This window comes from Lontra canadensis, unplaced genomic scaffold, assembly GCF_010015895.1.
Source record: "Lontra canadensis isolate GAN:19392208 unplaced genomic scaffold, GSC_riverotter_1.0 scaffold105, whole genome shotgun sequence".
Taxonomy (NCBI): Eukaryota; Metazoa; Chordata; class Mammalia; order Carnivora; family Mustelidae; genus Lontra; species Lontra canadensis.
Genome location: NW_022631099.1, coordinates 2,763,619 through 2,777,229, shown reverse-complemented (window position 1 = coordinate 2,777,229; position 13,611 = coordinate 2,763,619). Strand labels below are relative to the sequence as shown.

Sequence of the window (13,611 nt, the reverse complement as noted above, 5' to 3'; positions counted from 1 at the left end):
CCTAGATAGAAGAGAAAGATATAAGCAAAAAAGGGTGGGGGAGAGTCTCCCTCCTCACTTACCCAGCTTCCTCCTGAAAGCCTCCCTCCCTCCCTCCCTTTCTTTCTTTCGAGATTTTATTTATTTATTTGACAGAGAGAGATGGTGAGAGAGGGAACACAAGCAGGGGGAGTGGGAGAGGGAAAAGCAGGCTTCCCGCTGAGCAGGGAGCCCTATGCAATGCAGGGCTCCATCCCAGGGTCCTGGGATCCTGACCTGAGCCAAACGCAGACACTTAATGTCTGAGCCACCCAGGCGTCATCACTTCTTTATTACTTTAGAGGTTTTTGGTAATTGTGGGGATTACCTCCAAAATTGTAAATAAGATTCACACACACACACACACACACACACACACACACACACACACACACATACATATTTTTTCTTTATTTGTGATTTTAGACAGTTAACTTTAAAGTAGCTTTGTATCATTTAATGGCAAATGTCTTTAAACCTTCTGGTGCTTATCTTATCTTGCCGGACTTGTGCTTGTTTGACCTCAGAAAACTTCCCATGCAGGCTCTTAAGCTCAGGCATGCATTCGACATATTTGCTAGGGTGATGGCAGGAAGGTTTGGGGATATTTAATCCATCATGTTGGCTGAAATGTCAGTCAGTCCTGATGCCTTCGCTGTCTCTGATTCTCCTCTGTAAAAGATAAATTAGCATCCATTCATTATACTCTCCCTCCTTTCCTCCCTCTACCTTCCTACATTCAGATGAGATAGATGCTATTATTGTCTTCATTTTACAAATGAGATCTCAGAATTCAGAGAGATCAAGTGATTTGCCTGAGATCACATAGCTCGTAAGTTGGGGAGGGAGCTAGGATTTTTTCCCAAGTGCATCTGATTTCAACACCCAAGCTTATCCTGGTGCTACATTAACATATTCTCTCCACTCTATCCTTCAAGGCTGTTACCTCCTCTGCCCCTCCTGTGTCTGGCACGGCTGTCATTTTCCCTGGGAGTTTAGGAAAAGGTAGGTAGGTCTGTATTTTGATGTTGGCTACAGGACTTAACAAGCTGTAAATTACCAAGTCATCATGCCCTTGAATGTAAGCATTTACAACAAGATGGTTTTCAGAAGAAATGAGACAATCTCGAGTGAAAGTTCTTATGTAATGCGAACAGCAGACATGATTATTTCAGAACTCAATAAATATTTACTGATCTAACAATGCAAACCAGCAATGTGGATGGTAGATTTCTCTTAGCATAGATGAGTTTTCAGAACAATCTCAGTTTGTCAATTCCTTTTTCTTAAAGTGGCATTTAAAAAAGTATCCATGGTTACTGTTTATTAAGGAAAAGAACTCTTGTTTTTTTGTTTTGTTTTGGCTTGGTTTGGATTTTGGAGATATTTGTATGCAGACACAGGGAAATCAAAGGCCACAGAATATCAGGCTGGCTATTTAAAATGGCCCCAGGATCTTTAAAAAAAAAAAAAAAAAGGGGCACCTGGGCGGCTCAGTCAATTAAGTGGCTGCTTGCAGCTCAGGTCATGATTCCAGAATGCCGGGATCGAGCCCCGCATCGGCCTTCCTGCTCAGCAGAGAGCGTGCTTCTCCCTCTCCCTCTGCCTGCCACTCTGCCTACTTGTGTCCTCTTTCTGTCTCTCTGTCAAGTGAATAAATAAAATATTTTTTAAAATAATAAATAAATAAATAAATAAAATAGCCCCAGGGGCACCTGAGGTGCTCAGTCATTAAGTGTCTGTCTTTGGCTCAGGTCATGATCTCAGGGTCCTGGGATGGAGCCCCACATGTGACTCCCTGCTCAGCAGCAAGCCTGCTTTTCCCTCTCCCACTCCCCCTGCTTGTGTTCCCTCTTTCACTGTGTCTCTCTCTGTCCAATAAATAAATAAAATCTTTAAATAAAATAAACAGCCCCAGTGTCCTGGCCTCTTGTTGATTTCCTCTGCTTGTACTCTGTATTCATGTCACTCATTTCCACCTGTTGTTCCATTTGTAGTTAGTGAGTTCTAGGGCCAAAAAGGAAGTGGAGGGGTGAGTTTAGTCTGAAATGTACAGTCTGACTTATCCCACCCTATTGTAGCAGTCTGTTGTCTTTCCTTCCCTCAGTTAACTATAAATCAGTACAGAGATCACATTGCATTGTTTATACCTTCAGGATTATGTGTATTATGTTTATAAATCAATGAATGTCAGCGGTGTTCTTATATTTTCTGCATAAACTGCAAGGTGACTTGGGGTACCCATTGTCAACAACAAGCAATGACCATCAATGCTGTTAGTCTCCCTATAGTGAATTTCCCAGAGATGGCCTCCAGAGAGGTCCGCAGACCCCTTGAAATGATACACATTTTCCAAAGAGCAGGATCTTAGCTTTCATCACATCTCAAAGGAATACGTGACCTAAAATGAGTTAGCAACACCACACAAACTGTGAAAAGCTTTTCAGTGGTGTGGAAGAGTAGTCGAGTTAATTTATTTTTGTGCCCACATACATATCAATTTGTCCTTGATAAATAAATATCCCTCTTGATAAATAAACCATATAAACTCTGAAGTGTTAGCACTTTAAGATCTAGATAAGATCAGCTTGACCCCTTGTTTCTTGCCATGTAGAAATCTGAGGTTTCCCCCAAGATTCTGCAGGTTCCTAGGGGGTGAAGGTGTTCTCTGGGTCATCTCTGCCTCCTCTTCCTCTGTTTCTCAGCCTATCAGTTCAAAATTGAAACTTGGTCCCTTCCTGGTTTCCACCAAGAACAAGGAATACACTCACAAAAAGAATTTTAATTGTTACCAGCTTTGCTGGTGGTTTGGGAACCCCAGACCCTGGACCTCTGGCATCTCCCTGGGTCCTTGCTCCTTCCCCTTCTTTTATTCCTCACAGATTCCCCCTGGAATTCAGTTCTTCTTTATTTATCGTGCAGAGCAACTTGGCAACCTTTGGCTTTTATTTCTGTTGTTTTTTTGCATGGCTGAACTCAAAAAGGTGGCTGGTAGCTAAAAGGGCCTCATATTTGACAGTCTTTCTCTTTAGAAGGCAGATGTGGCTATAAAGATTTTCTTTCATTTTATATTTATAAATATAAAATATAAAAAATTTATAAATATAAAATATAAAAAATATATTTATATATATATTTTAGCATCCTTTCAAATTTCTTGAATCCATCTGAGTAAATTCTGTAGGTCTGAGTTCTTATTAAAAATCTCTCTGACTTCACTGTGAATGCAGGCCTTTGCAGTGGGGTAGGACCCATAAGCCCACTGAAGATCTTGTTCCTTCATAGCGCAAAAGAGGAGGAACATTTTTAGTTTGAGATCTACTAAACTAATTTCCCTCACTGGCCCACAAACTGAGTTTTCTTCTCCAAGTTTCTTTAACTTTTTCTTCATGTTTTTTTTTTTTTCTAAGATTTTTTTTTTTTTTGATTTTTTTTTTTATTTATTTATCTGACAGACAGAGATCACAAGTAGGCAAGGAGGCAGGCAGAGAGAGAGGAGGAAGCAGGCTCCTTGCTGAGCAGAGAGCCCGATGTGGGGCTCGATCCCAGGACCCTGAGATCATGACCTGAGCCGAAGGCAGAGGCTTTAACCCACTGAGCCACCCAGGTGCCCCTTTTTCTAAGATTTTATTTATTTGACACAGAGAGCGAGAGAGCACAAGCAGAGGGAGTAGTAGAGAGAGAGGGAGAAAAAGGCTCTCCTCTGAACAGAGAGCCAAGACGTGGGGCTCGAGAGACCCTGAGACCCTGAGAGATCATGACCCGAGCCGAAGGCAGACACTTAACCAACTGAGTCACCCAGGTGCCCCTTCATATTCTTTTTTATTTTTTTAGTAGTAATATATTTATTTTTTATGACTATGACATCAGTATGAATTTTATAAAAATTAGACCAATGTGGAAGTACACAATTTAGTTAATGAAAGCCCTCTCCCATAATCCTGCTGTCCAGAGATGGCCTCTGATAACAATTTGGTTTCTTGTGTATCCTTTTAGAGATGTAAATGCATATAGCAAACAGTAAAACCCTGACTATGAGCCATGTACTGTGCTCTGTCTCATTAAATCTTCACAGTATCTCTGAGATGGGGCCTCCTGTTTACCAAAAAGTAAACTTGAGGCTTATAGCTAACTGATGACTTGCCTAAACATATTTCCAATATTTGCTTCTGTAAGCAGCCTGCAGTAAATAAAAATGTATCTCACCGTTGTTCTTGTCTGATTATCTCCACATAACAAATTTCCAGAACTGTAATGCTTGGTCAAAAAGTGTGTAGTTTGAAACTTCTGGCTCGTTTTGAGGGAGGCAGTTAAGAGCAAAGGCTTTGTGGTCATACACAGCAGTGTTCATATTCCCACTGCCATTTGCTGGCCACTCACTAGACTTAAAACTGTGCCTCAGTTTGCTCATCTGTAGAATGGGATAATAACAAACCTCATACGGCTATGAGGACTGAATGAGATGACGCATGTAACATCTGCGGCTAGTACCCAGCACATAGGAAGAAAACAGTACATTTGACAAACCTGGTCCCTGCTCCTATAAAGCTAACATTTTAGTGTGGGTGGTAGGGAATGGCAGTGAGGATGAACAGTACAGAAATTAATGGATAAGAAAAATGGCAGCGCTGTGCAGACAATTAAAAGAAAGTGATCTGGGTTACCTGGATGGCTCAGTTGGGCATCTGCCTTTGGCTCAGGTCATGATCTCAGGGTCCTGAAATCGAGTCTTGCATCAGGTTCCATGCTCATCAAGGAGTCTGCTTCTCCCTCTCCCTCTGACTCTCCCCCCACTTGGGTGCTCGCTCTCTCAAATAAATAAATAAAATCTTTTAAAAAGGAAAGTGATGTGATAGGTAGATGGGTAGTTACCCTAGGTTGAGTGGGTTGGAGAAGTCCCCAAGAGGTGACATTTTAGCTAAGGTCTGAATGATGAGGATATTGTTTAAATTCCTGGAAGTAGACTCATGGGATCAAAATTACATACATAAAAGCCTTTAGTCACATATTGCCCAAATATTACCAACTGATCAGCAAAATATTTCTAAAATAATTTACATTCCCTCTCTATATAAACGTGCTTCTTTCCTTCACCCTTTTACCACTTTTACTTTTCTCCTGATTTTTTAAAAAGTGGGTTTAATCTAGGGGCACCTGGATGGCTCAGTCATTAAGCGTCTGCCTTCAGCTCAGGTCATGATCCCGAAGTCCTGGGATCAAGCCCCAGGTCGGGCTCCACGCGGGTGGGAAGCCTGCTTTTCCCTCTCCTACTCCCCCTGCTTCTGTTTCCTCTCTCATGCTCTCTCTTTCTGTCAAACAAATAAGTAAATAAAATCTTTGGGGGAAAAAAAAAGTGGGGTTAATCTAAAGATTATCTTGGAGACATTCCGTGTTTGTCTTCTAAAGAGCTTCGTTAGCAGGGGTTAAAAATAAGGAAACAAGTTGGTCCCTTGGAGGAATCTCTTTAATTGTCCAGCATCACCCCCTGTACTCTAAACCTTTCTTCTCACTCAGCGCCCTTTCTCTCTGCACCAGTTCCTGCCCGATTGGGCGATGGGGCTGGAGGCCGCCAGCATGTTAGCGGGGGCATGCATGTCGATTACCATCCACATCTCCCTTTCGGAATGAGGCAGTGCCTGGTTCAGGGGAGGCGGCTGATCAGCATTGCCTTTGCTGTAAAAACAAGGCAGCATTTGGAGGTACGCTGGTTTTTCCAAACAAATGCGTTGGCAAGGGTACCGTAAACTTTTGTGTGTTGAAATGGTGCGGAAGGCTCTGTACGTCTTTTTGTTCCAGTCAGACCCCTTCCTGGGTGGCACACGCTGGGGGCAGCGGCATTACGGGCACCCTCGGGGTGTAGGGCCTCCTCTGTTTGGCTGTAACGTGGATCGGGTTGCATAGCGTTTGTGGATCTGTTCTGTGGGGCCTTTTATCGTCTTAGAACCATTGTCGGAAACATTCCTTTTTGCAGGGCTTGACTGGGGCTCAGCATCATTACAGTGATCGAGTACCTGTGAAATTACAGAGCTCATGCAGATACTGTTTCAATTTGTCTTATTTTTAAAATTTACGCATGTATTAGAATTTAATCTCTGATTCTAGCCTGAAAGAAAATGATACTATGTAGTTTAAGCTCCTAGGCAAATGGATTAAAAGTCGCTTGTTCCTAAAATGTGATTTCTTTTTATGATCTTGATTTTTTTTTTTTTAACTCAGCAATTTAAATAAAACATCCTAAGGGCAACACGAAGGGGCCCGGGGGCGGCGTGGGGAGGGAGTGTGTTTGATGAAATTGTCCAGGAGCAAAGCATGGCTCACTTGCAACCCAGAGATTTGTCATCCAAATATGTGCAGATTGCTGGTCCTATAAATAGTTTGAACTCGAGTAAACAGCTCCTTCCCCCTAGCTGCTGCTTGGCCATTGTTCAGATGCCAGAACAGCCAGGGAACAGGCTCTTAAGCCAAGTTCATGGCCCCTGGGCCCAGCTCTTAGTCTGCTTCTTTGCCAGGCAGGGCCATCAGCTACCCAGGGTTGGAGATGACCAGAGGACAGACATTCAAGCCCTTCAGTTCCCCACTTTGGGATCCCCACCCCCTACCCCCCACCCCAGCCTGTCATACAGCTTTATGAACTGCTCTGCTCGAGAGTAGCACGGATCTAAGCTTCCTGGCAACTATCGAAAGCCCTGGGGCCACATGGCCACTGATGTAAGTAGATTTAGGAGATGGAGACATACTTTTTTTTTTCCAGGGCCAAAGCATGCCTGGCTCATTCCCTTCTTTTGGAGCCGAGAAACGTGGCACAGGTTGTCAGAACTGCTGCCGGCTGCCCCTGCCAGCCGCCCATCTCCCTCTGCCAGGAAGACAGGCTGCTGACATTTTAAGAACCCCTTTGAGGACTCGAGTAAAATGCTGACGTTAGAGCAACTAAGGACATTCCATGGTTTATTACTATATTTCCTTTGGAAAAAATAAGTCTCTTTTTAAAATTCCTGCTTCAACTGCATTCATTTACAGTGACTCTTATGTCACATGCCTCTGAGGAGGTTATGAAAACAGCACTGTGTTGTAGAGGGGACAGATGATGGGGATGACAGAGAAGTCCTGAGTTAAGGAACGGGAAACCTGGACTCTTCAGCAAGTTACCTGACTTTCAGCTTTCATTCTTCATCTGTCAGGTAGAGATAATTCTGTCTCTCCCGCTTCATGGATCGGATGACAAAATGGATGCAAAAGTACGTTCTGGACTGTCCCAAACCAGTGGGCTGTGAAGGAGAGATAGGGTAGTGGGAAGAGTCTCAAGCTTGGCCTTCTGCTCTGTAACCTCAAGCACGCGGCTGATGTGTCTCTCACCCTTAATCTTACCATCTGTAAAATGGGAATATGATATCAGTCTTCCAACAGTGTTATAAAGATTAGAAATAACCTATATAAAGCACTGACAAATGGTAGATAATTATTAAACTGCAGTAATAATTATTATTACATTTAATGTGGAGATACTCCCTCTGAGTTATTCAGGATTCTTTACCTGGAGAAACAGATTCAGTTTGTAAACGTTGAGATTAGCAAAAGGCCCAGTTAAAAGCTGATGGCAATAACTAATAAAAATAGATAATATTTTCTAAAAATCATAATATAGGAACATCAGTTGAAAAACCTGCAAGTCCAAAAAAGCATCAGTTTCCTGCTTACCCCTTCACCTGAGGTGACTTCCGTTTTTAACCCTCCGTTTCTTTTTTTTTTTTTTTAAGTGATCTCTACACCCTTGGGGCTCGAACTCACAACCCTAAGATCAAGAGTCGCATGCTGCGCTGACCGTGCCACCCCTTCCATTTCCTTTTTAAAATTAATTGTGTTGGGGCACCTGGGAGGCTCAGTCAGTTAAGTGTCTGACTTCAGCTCAGGTTGTGATCTCGGGGTCCTGGGATTGAGCCCCATGTCAGGGTCTGCACTCGGCAGGAAGTCGTTCTGCCCTTCCCCCTGCTCATGCTCTGTCTCACAAATTAAATCTTTTCAAAAAAATTGAATGCATTGTGTTTTGGGGCATCTGGGTGGGTGGCTCAGCACATTAACTGTCCTACTCTTGATTTCAGCTCGGGTCATGATCTCAGAGGTGGGATCAAGCCCCCCACATCAGGCTCAACACTCAACAGGGAATCTGCTTGAGATTCTTTCTCTCCCTCTCTGTCTGCCCCTTCCCCCTATTCTTTCCCTCTCTCAAAAATAAATACACTTTTTTTTTTTAAGATTTTATTTATTTGGCAGACAGAGATCGCAAGTAGGCAGAGAGAGAAGGATGCAGGCTCCCTGCTGAGCAGAGAGCCCTATGTGGGCTCCCAGGACCCTGGGATCATGACCTGAGCTGAAGGCAGAGGCTTTAACCCACTGAGCCACCCAGGCGCCCCAATAAATACGTATTTTTAAAATTTTTGTTTTAGTCAAAATGGCACATGCACATAGGTTTGCTTTATTCTTTTTAAGATCAAATATCATTATAAACTTGCACTGAAAACAGCTGTCTCCTGCTCCCACTAGTCCCCTGCCTCCTGCCCTGCCTCCTGCCCTGGTCCCAAGAGTATACACTTTTGATCCTGCTGGCTGGCTGTTCTCTTACTTCCATATATCCAAATAATATGCTTATACAGCTCTCTCTCTCTGTGAACATTTTCTTATGGAAATTTTAGAACATGGACAATATTCGAATAATATAATGAGCCAAGCTTCAAGAATCATGACCGGGGCTGCCTGGGTGGCTCAGTGGGTTAAGCCTCTGCCTTCAGCTCAGGTCATGATCCCAGGGTCCTGGGATCGAGCCCCACATCGGGCTCTCTGCTCAGCAGGGAGCCTGCTTTCCTTCCTCTCTCTCTGCCTGCCTCTCTGCCTACTTGTGATCTCTGTCTGTCAAATAAATTAAAAAAAAAAAAAAAAAGAATCACGACCTGCCTTGTTTCATCTATGCCTGTGGCCACTTTTCCCCCTGCTACTGGATAATTTTGGAGTAAGTTTTAAACATCATGTCATTTCATTAATAGCTACTTCAGCGTGTATCTCTAAGAGAACAAGGACTGCTTTTTTAAAAACGTAACTACACTACCATTATCACACATAAAATAATTAATAATCCCTTATTACTTGCAGAAATCGCTGATCACATATTTTTTCATTCAGATGCAAACAAGAACCACACACTACCATACTGCTTTTTCTTCGTTTTTCAGTTTTAGGTGTTACCTCCGGACCTGCTAGGATGGAGCAGGGGGACTTTAGCTTTTTCACAAGCACCAGAGTCCCCTTCGCACTTCTCCTTTACCTTTTTCTCCGAATATCACAGTTTTTTGGTTAAGTCAGTTTTCAGTGTTTTATAACATTATGGCATCATAAATACTATCTCCTGCTGAGCCAGTAACTTTCTGGTTATTTTTCCTTTCTGTATGACTTTTCCTGGACTAATAACAGCTTCTTTAATATGCTCAGTTTTCCTTGTTTCTTCCTGTAAAGGCTGTCCTTGTTTTCCCATGGACTCTCAGTACAGTTTTCTGCAGACCTGTCTCGGGGTGTGTGTGGGGGGGTCTTTCAGCTCTGCTTTCCTAGAGGCTGCCACCGTCGCGCGGGTAGTCAGTCTGGCGCTCTCGAGGTCCACAGCTGCCCTCATCTTCAGCCTTGGCATTCCTTCCATCTCTCTTGTTAGATCCCTGCTTTCAAATCCTACTTTATAACTTAAACCCTCATTTAGGTGAAGCATATTCTCCAAGAGTTTACTGAGAAAACAGTGCATAAGAGAGAAACAGTCCTGAGTCCTCGTATGCCTCAAAAATGGCTTTATTTTGTTTGGGTGAGGATGAATTCTAGGTTCCAAGTCATTTTCCTTTAGAATGTTTACCTTTTTTTTTTTTTTTTTAAGATTTTTATTTATTTGACAGAGATCACAAGTAGGCAGAGAGGCAGGCAGAGGGATTGGGGGGAAGCAGGGTCCCTGCAGAGCAGAGAACCCGATGCAGGGCTCGATCCCAGGACCCTGAGATCATAACCTGAGCTGAAGGCAGAGGCTTTAACCCACTGAGCCACCCAGGTGCCCCTAGAATGTTTACCTTCGAAAGTGTTGCTCCAGTGTCTTCAAGCAGCCATTCTTGTTCAGAAGTGTGATACCAGTCTGATTCTTTTCTTTTGAAACAGTTTATCTCTCTAGAAACATGTAGGATTGTTTTCCTTTTGAATTCTGAAAGGTTAGGAGACTACATGCAGGCATGATCAACTCTTCCCTTCTCCTCAGCACTTGATAAACTTTTCAGTTTAAAGATGCAATTTTGGGGCTACCTGGGTGGCTCAGTCAATTAAGCATCTGCCTTCAGCTCAGGTCATGATCCCGGGGTCCTGGGATTGAGTCCCACCTTGGGCTCCCTGCTCAGTGGGGAGGCTGCTTCTTCCTCTCCCTCTACCCCTCCCCACTGCTCATGTGCTCTTTCTCTCTCTCGCAAATAATTAAAGTCTTAAAAATGTAACATTTGACTCTAGGAATGTTCCCTTCTGATTTCTTAGATAATTTCCTATTGTACTTTTCTTGGTATTCTTTCTCTGGAATTCCTGTTTCAGACTGATGTTGAATTTCCTGGATTACTGTTCTATATCAAAATTCTTTTTCATCCTTTAAATATTTTTTCCCTATACTGTATTTTGGAAGATTTCCTTTTCTTAATTTCCAGTTTTTCTACTGACCTGTTAATTTAATATTATTAATTTCCAAGAGTCCAGTTTTATCAACTTATTTCATTTTGTGGATATGATATCATCAGAATCTCTCTGAAAACATAAGAATTTTTTTTTTAAAGGTTTTCACTTGTCTGAATTTTCTTTCCCATAAGAGTCCATTTTCTCTTGGGTCACCTGGGTGGCTTAGTGGGTTAAGCCTCTGCCTTTGGCTCAGGTCATGATCTCAGGGTCCTGGGATCGAGCCCCACATCGGGCTCTCTGCTTGGCAGGGACCCTGCTTCCCCCCAATCCCTCTGCCTGCCTCTCTGCCTACTTGTGATCTCTCTCTGTCAAATAAATAAAATCTTGAAAAAAAAACAAAGAGTCCATTTTCTCTTTACTTTAGTTTCTGTCATGCTGTTGGTTTTCTCAAATGCTCTGTAATTTTTTTCCCCCAATTGTAAGCAATAATAAAAGCCTCCTTTTAGGAGATAGGCCTTCGTTTCCTCTGGAATTGGTGTCTGTTTGCCGCATAGGCCTCAGCCCTGCCTGGAAGACTGCTAGGAGCTCTGTGTACCACACTGATGGGTATAGTTGGCTTTAGGGCACCTGAGCAGCAGTGAGACTGAGGGGTCCTTTAAAGGACAGGATAAGGACGCCCAGTCTCATACTAGAAGGGAGGTATTCTGTGAACTTACCCATTTTTTGGGTGCATACTCTCTGGGATCAGGCTTCCCTTCTGCCGGATCCTTCCATTGGGCACACTGGCTACATCAGCAGCCGTCCGAGGGGGCCAAGGAGGTGGACCCTCTGGATATCAAACCCTATAGAGAAAGCAGGCAGGTGGGGTGCCTGGGTGGCTCAGTCGTTAAGCATCTGCCTTCGGCTCTGGTCATGATCCCAGGGTCCTGGGATCAAACCCCACATGGGGTTCCCTGCTCAGTGGAGAGTCTGCTTCTCCCTCAACCACTCCCCCTGCTTGTGCTCTCTCTCTCTCACTGTGTGTCTCTCTCTCTGTGTCAAATAAATAAACGAAATCTTAAAAAAAAAAAAAAAAAAGCAGCCAAGTGTACTCCAAATCCAGAAGAAAAAATAACATCAAACATTTCTTTGTCATCTTTTGTGGGATTGACTCCTCTCTGTCCCCAAATGATTTGTGTGTCTGATTTAAAGAAATTTTTTTTGTGTTATTTTTCTAAGTAGGTTCCACATACAGGGTGGAGCCCAGTGCAGGGCTTGAAATCATGATCGAGACCTGAGCTGAAATCAAGATTTGGACCTTAACCAGCTGAGCCTCCCAGGTGCCCCCAAATATTATTTTCAGTGTAGGTATGGCTCTTTTGGGGTCTGTATGCCAGGAAGTTAACTGGTTATTTCTGGGTGGTTGAATGATGGATGATTTTCCTGTTTTCTGTTCGTTCTTTCTTTCTTTCTTTCTTTCTTTCCAATAAACAATTGTAATTGGAAAGAAAACAAAATCTGTAATTACAACTTGAAGTCTCAGTCAGCGTCCTTCTCAATGGATAAGTGAGTTTGAAATGGCATGACAGCTGAAACCTGCCTCGGATGGGGTGAGGAGGTCATTGCATTTTGTAGCAGCTGTTCGGACTCGGAGGTCAGTCGCAGGGCCCAGAATTTATTCATCATATACTCCTTTCAGCAGGTGCCAGTCAGTTGCCAGCTGAACGGGCTCCGTGACTGACAGGTCTAGAATCTCCTCGTTGGTCGGGTGGTGGTAGTAAGACCTACCTCACAGGACCCTCGTGGGGGTTAAATGAGATGATTTTTGTAGAGCAGTTAGAATACTATCTGGCATATGGTAAGCATCCGTTAGAAGTCTTCGTTATTTATAGCCTTCCTTATTTTAATAAGTGTCTCCTATGTACAAAATGCTCATAAATTAAACAGAGCTTTTCTATAAGAAGCTCAGATTCTAGCAGCAGCATAAGTAAGAGCTGTCCAGAAATAAATAAGCCTCAAAGAGGAGAAAAGGGTAAGTTTCTTGATAGAGGAACAGTAAAGTCCTACGGAACATCAGAGGGGGAGACACCTTCCAGACGGGGGTGAGGGGTGGGGACTGAGGGCAGCCTTGTGGCAGGGGGGCTGTCTGAGCCCGTCAGGCCGGCTCTGTGTGCAGGAGCAGGCGGAGTTTCCTTCCTCTTCAGATGGAGCTGAGACTACGGGCTGTGACGAGCTGCCAGCTTTCCTGCAGGGAAACCCTCCCGAAGGCAGCGGAGGAAGGGACTGCGAATCCCGGCCGGGCCCCAGCAGCCCTGGCGAGGAGCCCAGGCTCTGTCACTTAGTCCCGTGAGCCTCGTGCTGGTCGGTCGGCCCAGCAGCATCGGCCTCCGCAGCTGTGAGTGGAGGGGCTGTTAAAGCCCCTCACCTCCCAGGTGAAAGGCTAATGGAAGGTGGTGTCTCCAGAGCACTCAGCACAGAGCGTGGCGCCAGGCCACAGTGTCCCTGCTGTCATCGGTCGTCGGCAGTCCGAAGGCAGAAGGAGCGCCCGGCCTTGTCTGTTCTCCATGGTTCTGTGACAGGGGTACAGTTACTCAGTGTTACAGGTGAGGGTCAGAAAATGTATGTGGTTGAAGAAAACAGTATCTGTGTTTTTATGAATGGGCTCCTTACTTTTACTTTTGTTCAAATTACAAAGCACTGAGAGTGATTTTGGCAAACTGACCTGTCCAGGGCCCAGCTCATTTCCTGATGTGCACTTGGACTTCTGGAATAAAGGCCCGGCAGATAAATAATAAAGGTAATAAGATAAATAATATATAAAAAGATAATAAATAAATAAAAAAGATAAATAATAAAAAGATAAATAATAAAGATGAATAATAAAGATAATAAAGGCCCCAGCCGCCACCTCCCGTCCCTCCAAGCTGCGTGTTGCTGCTGATA

General features: G+C 43.7%; 1 protein-coding gene across 5 annotated transcripts in view; it reads left to right on the top strand.

Annotated features, from left to right (window-relative positions):
* Positions 1-13,611, top strand: part of PKIG (cAMP-dependent protein kinase inhibitor gamma) — a 96,941-nt gene that overhangs the window by 47,909 nt on the left and 35,421 nt on the right. Inside the window, exon 1 of one of the 5 annotated variants that reach the window (XM_032838539.1) lies at positions 5,698-5,717. The exons of the other annotated variants lie outside the window; for them this stretch is intronic. The gene's annotated coding sequence lies outside the window, so the exon portion shown is untranslated. Of the gene's footprint in view, positions 1-5,697; positions 5,718-13,611 lie in introns of those variants that run through there. 5 annotated transcript variants of the gene reach the window in all.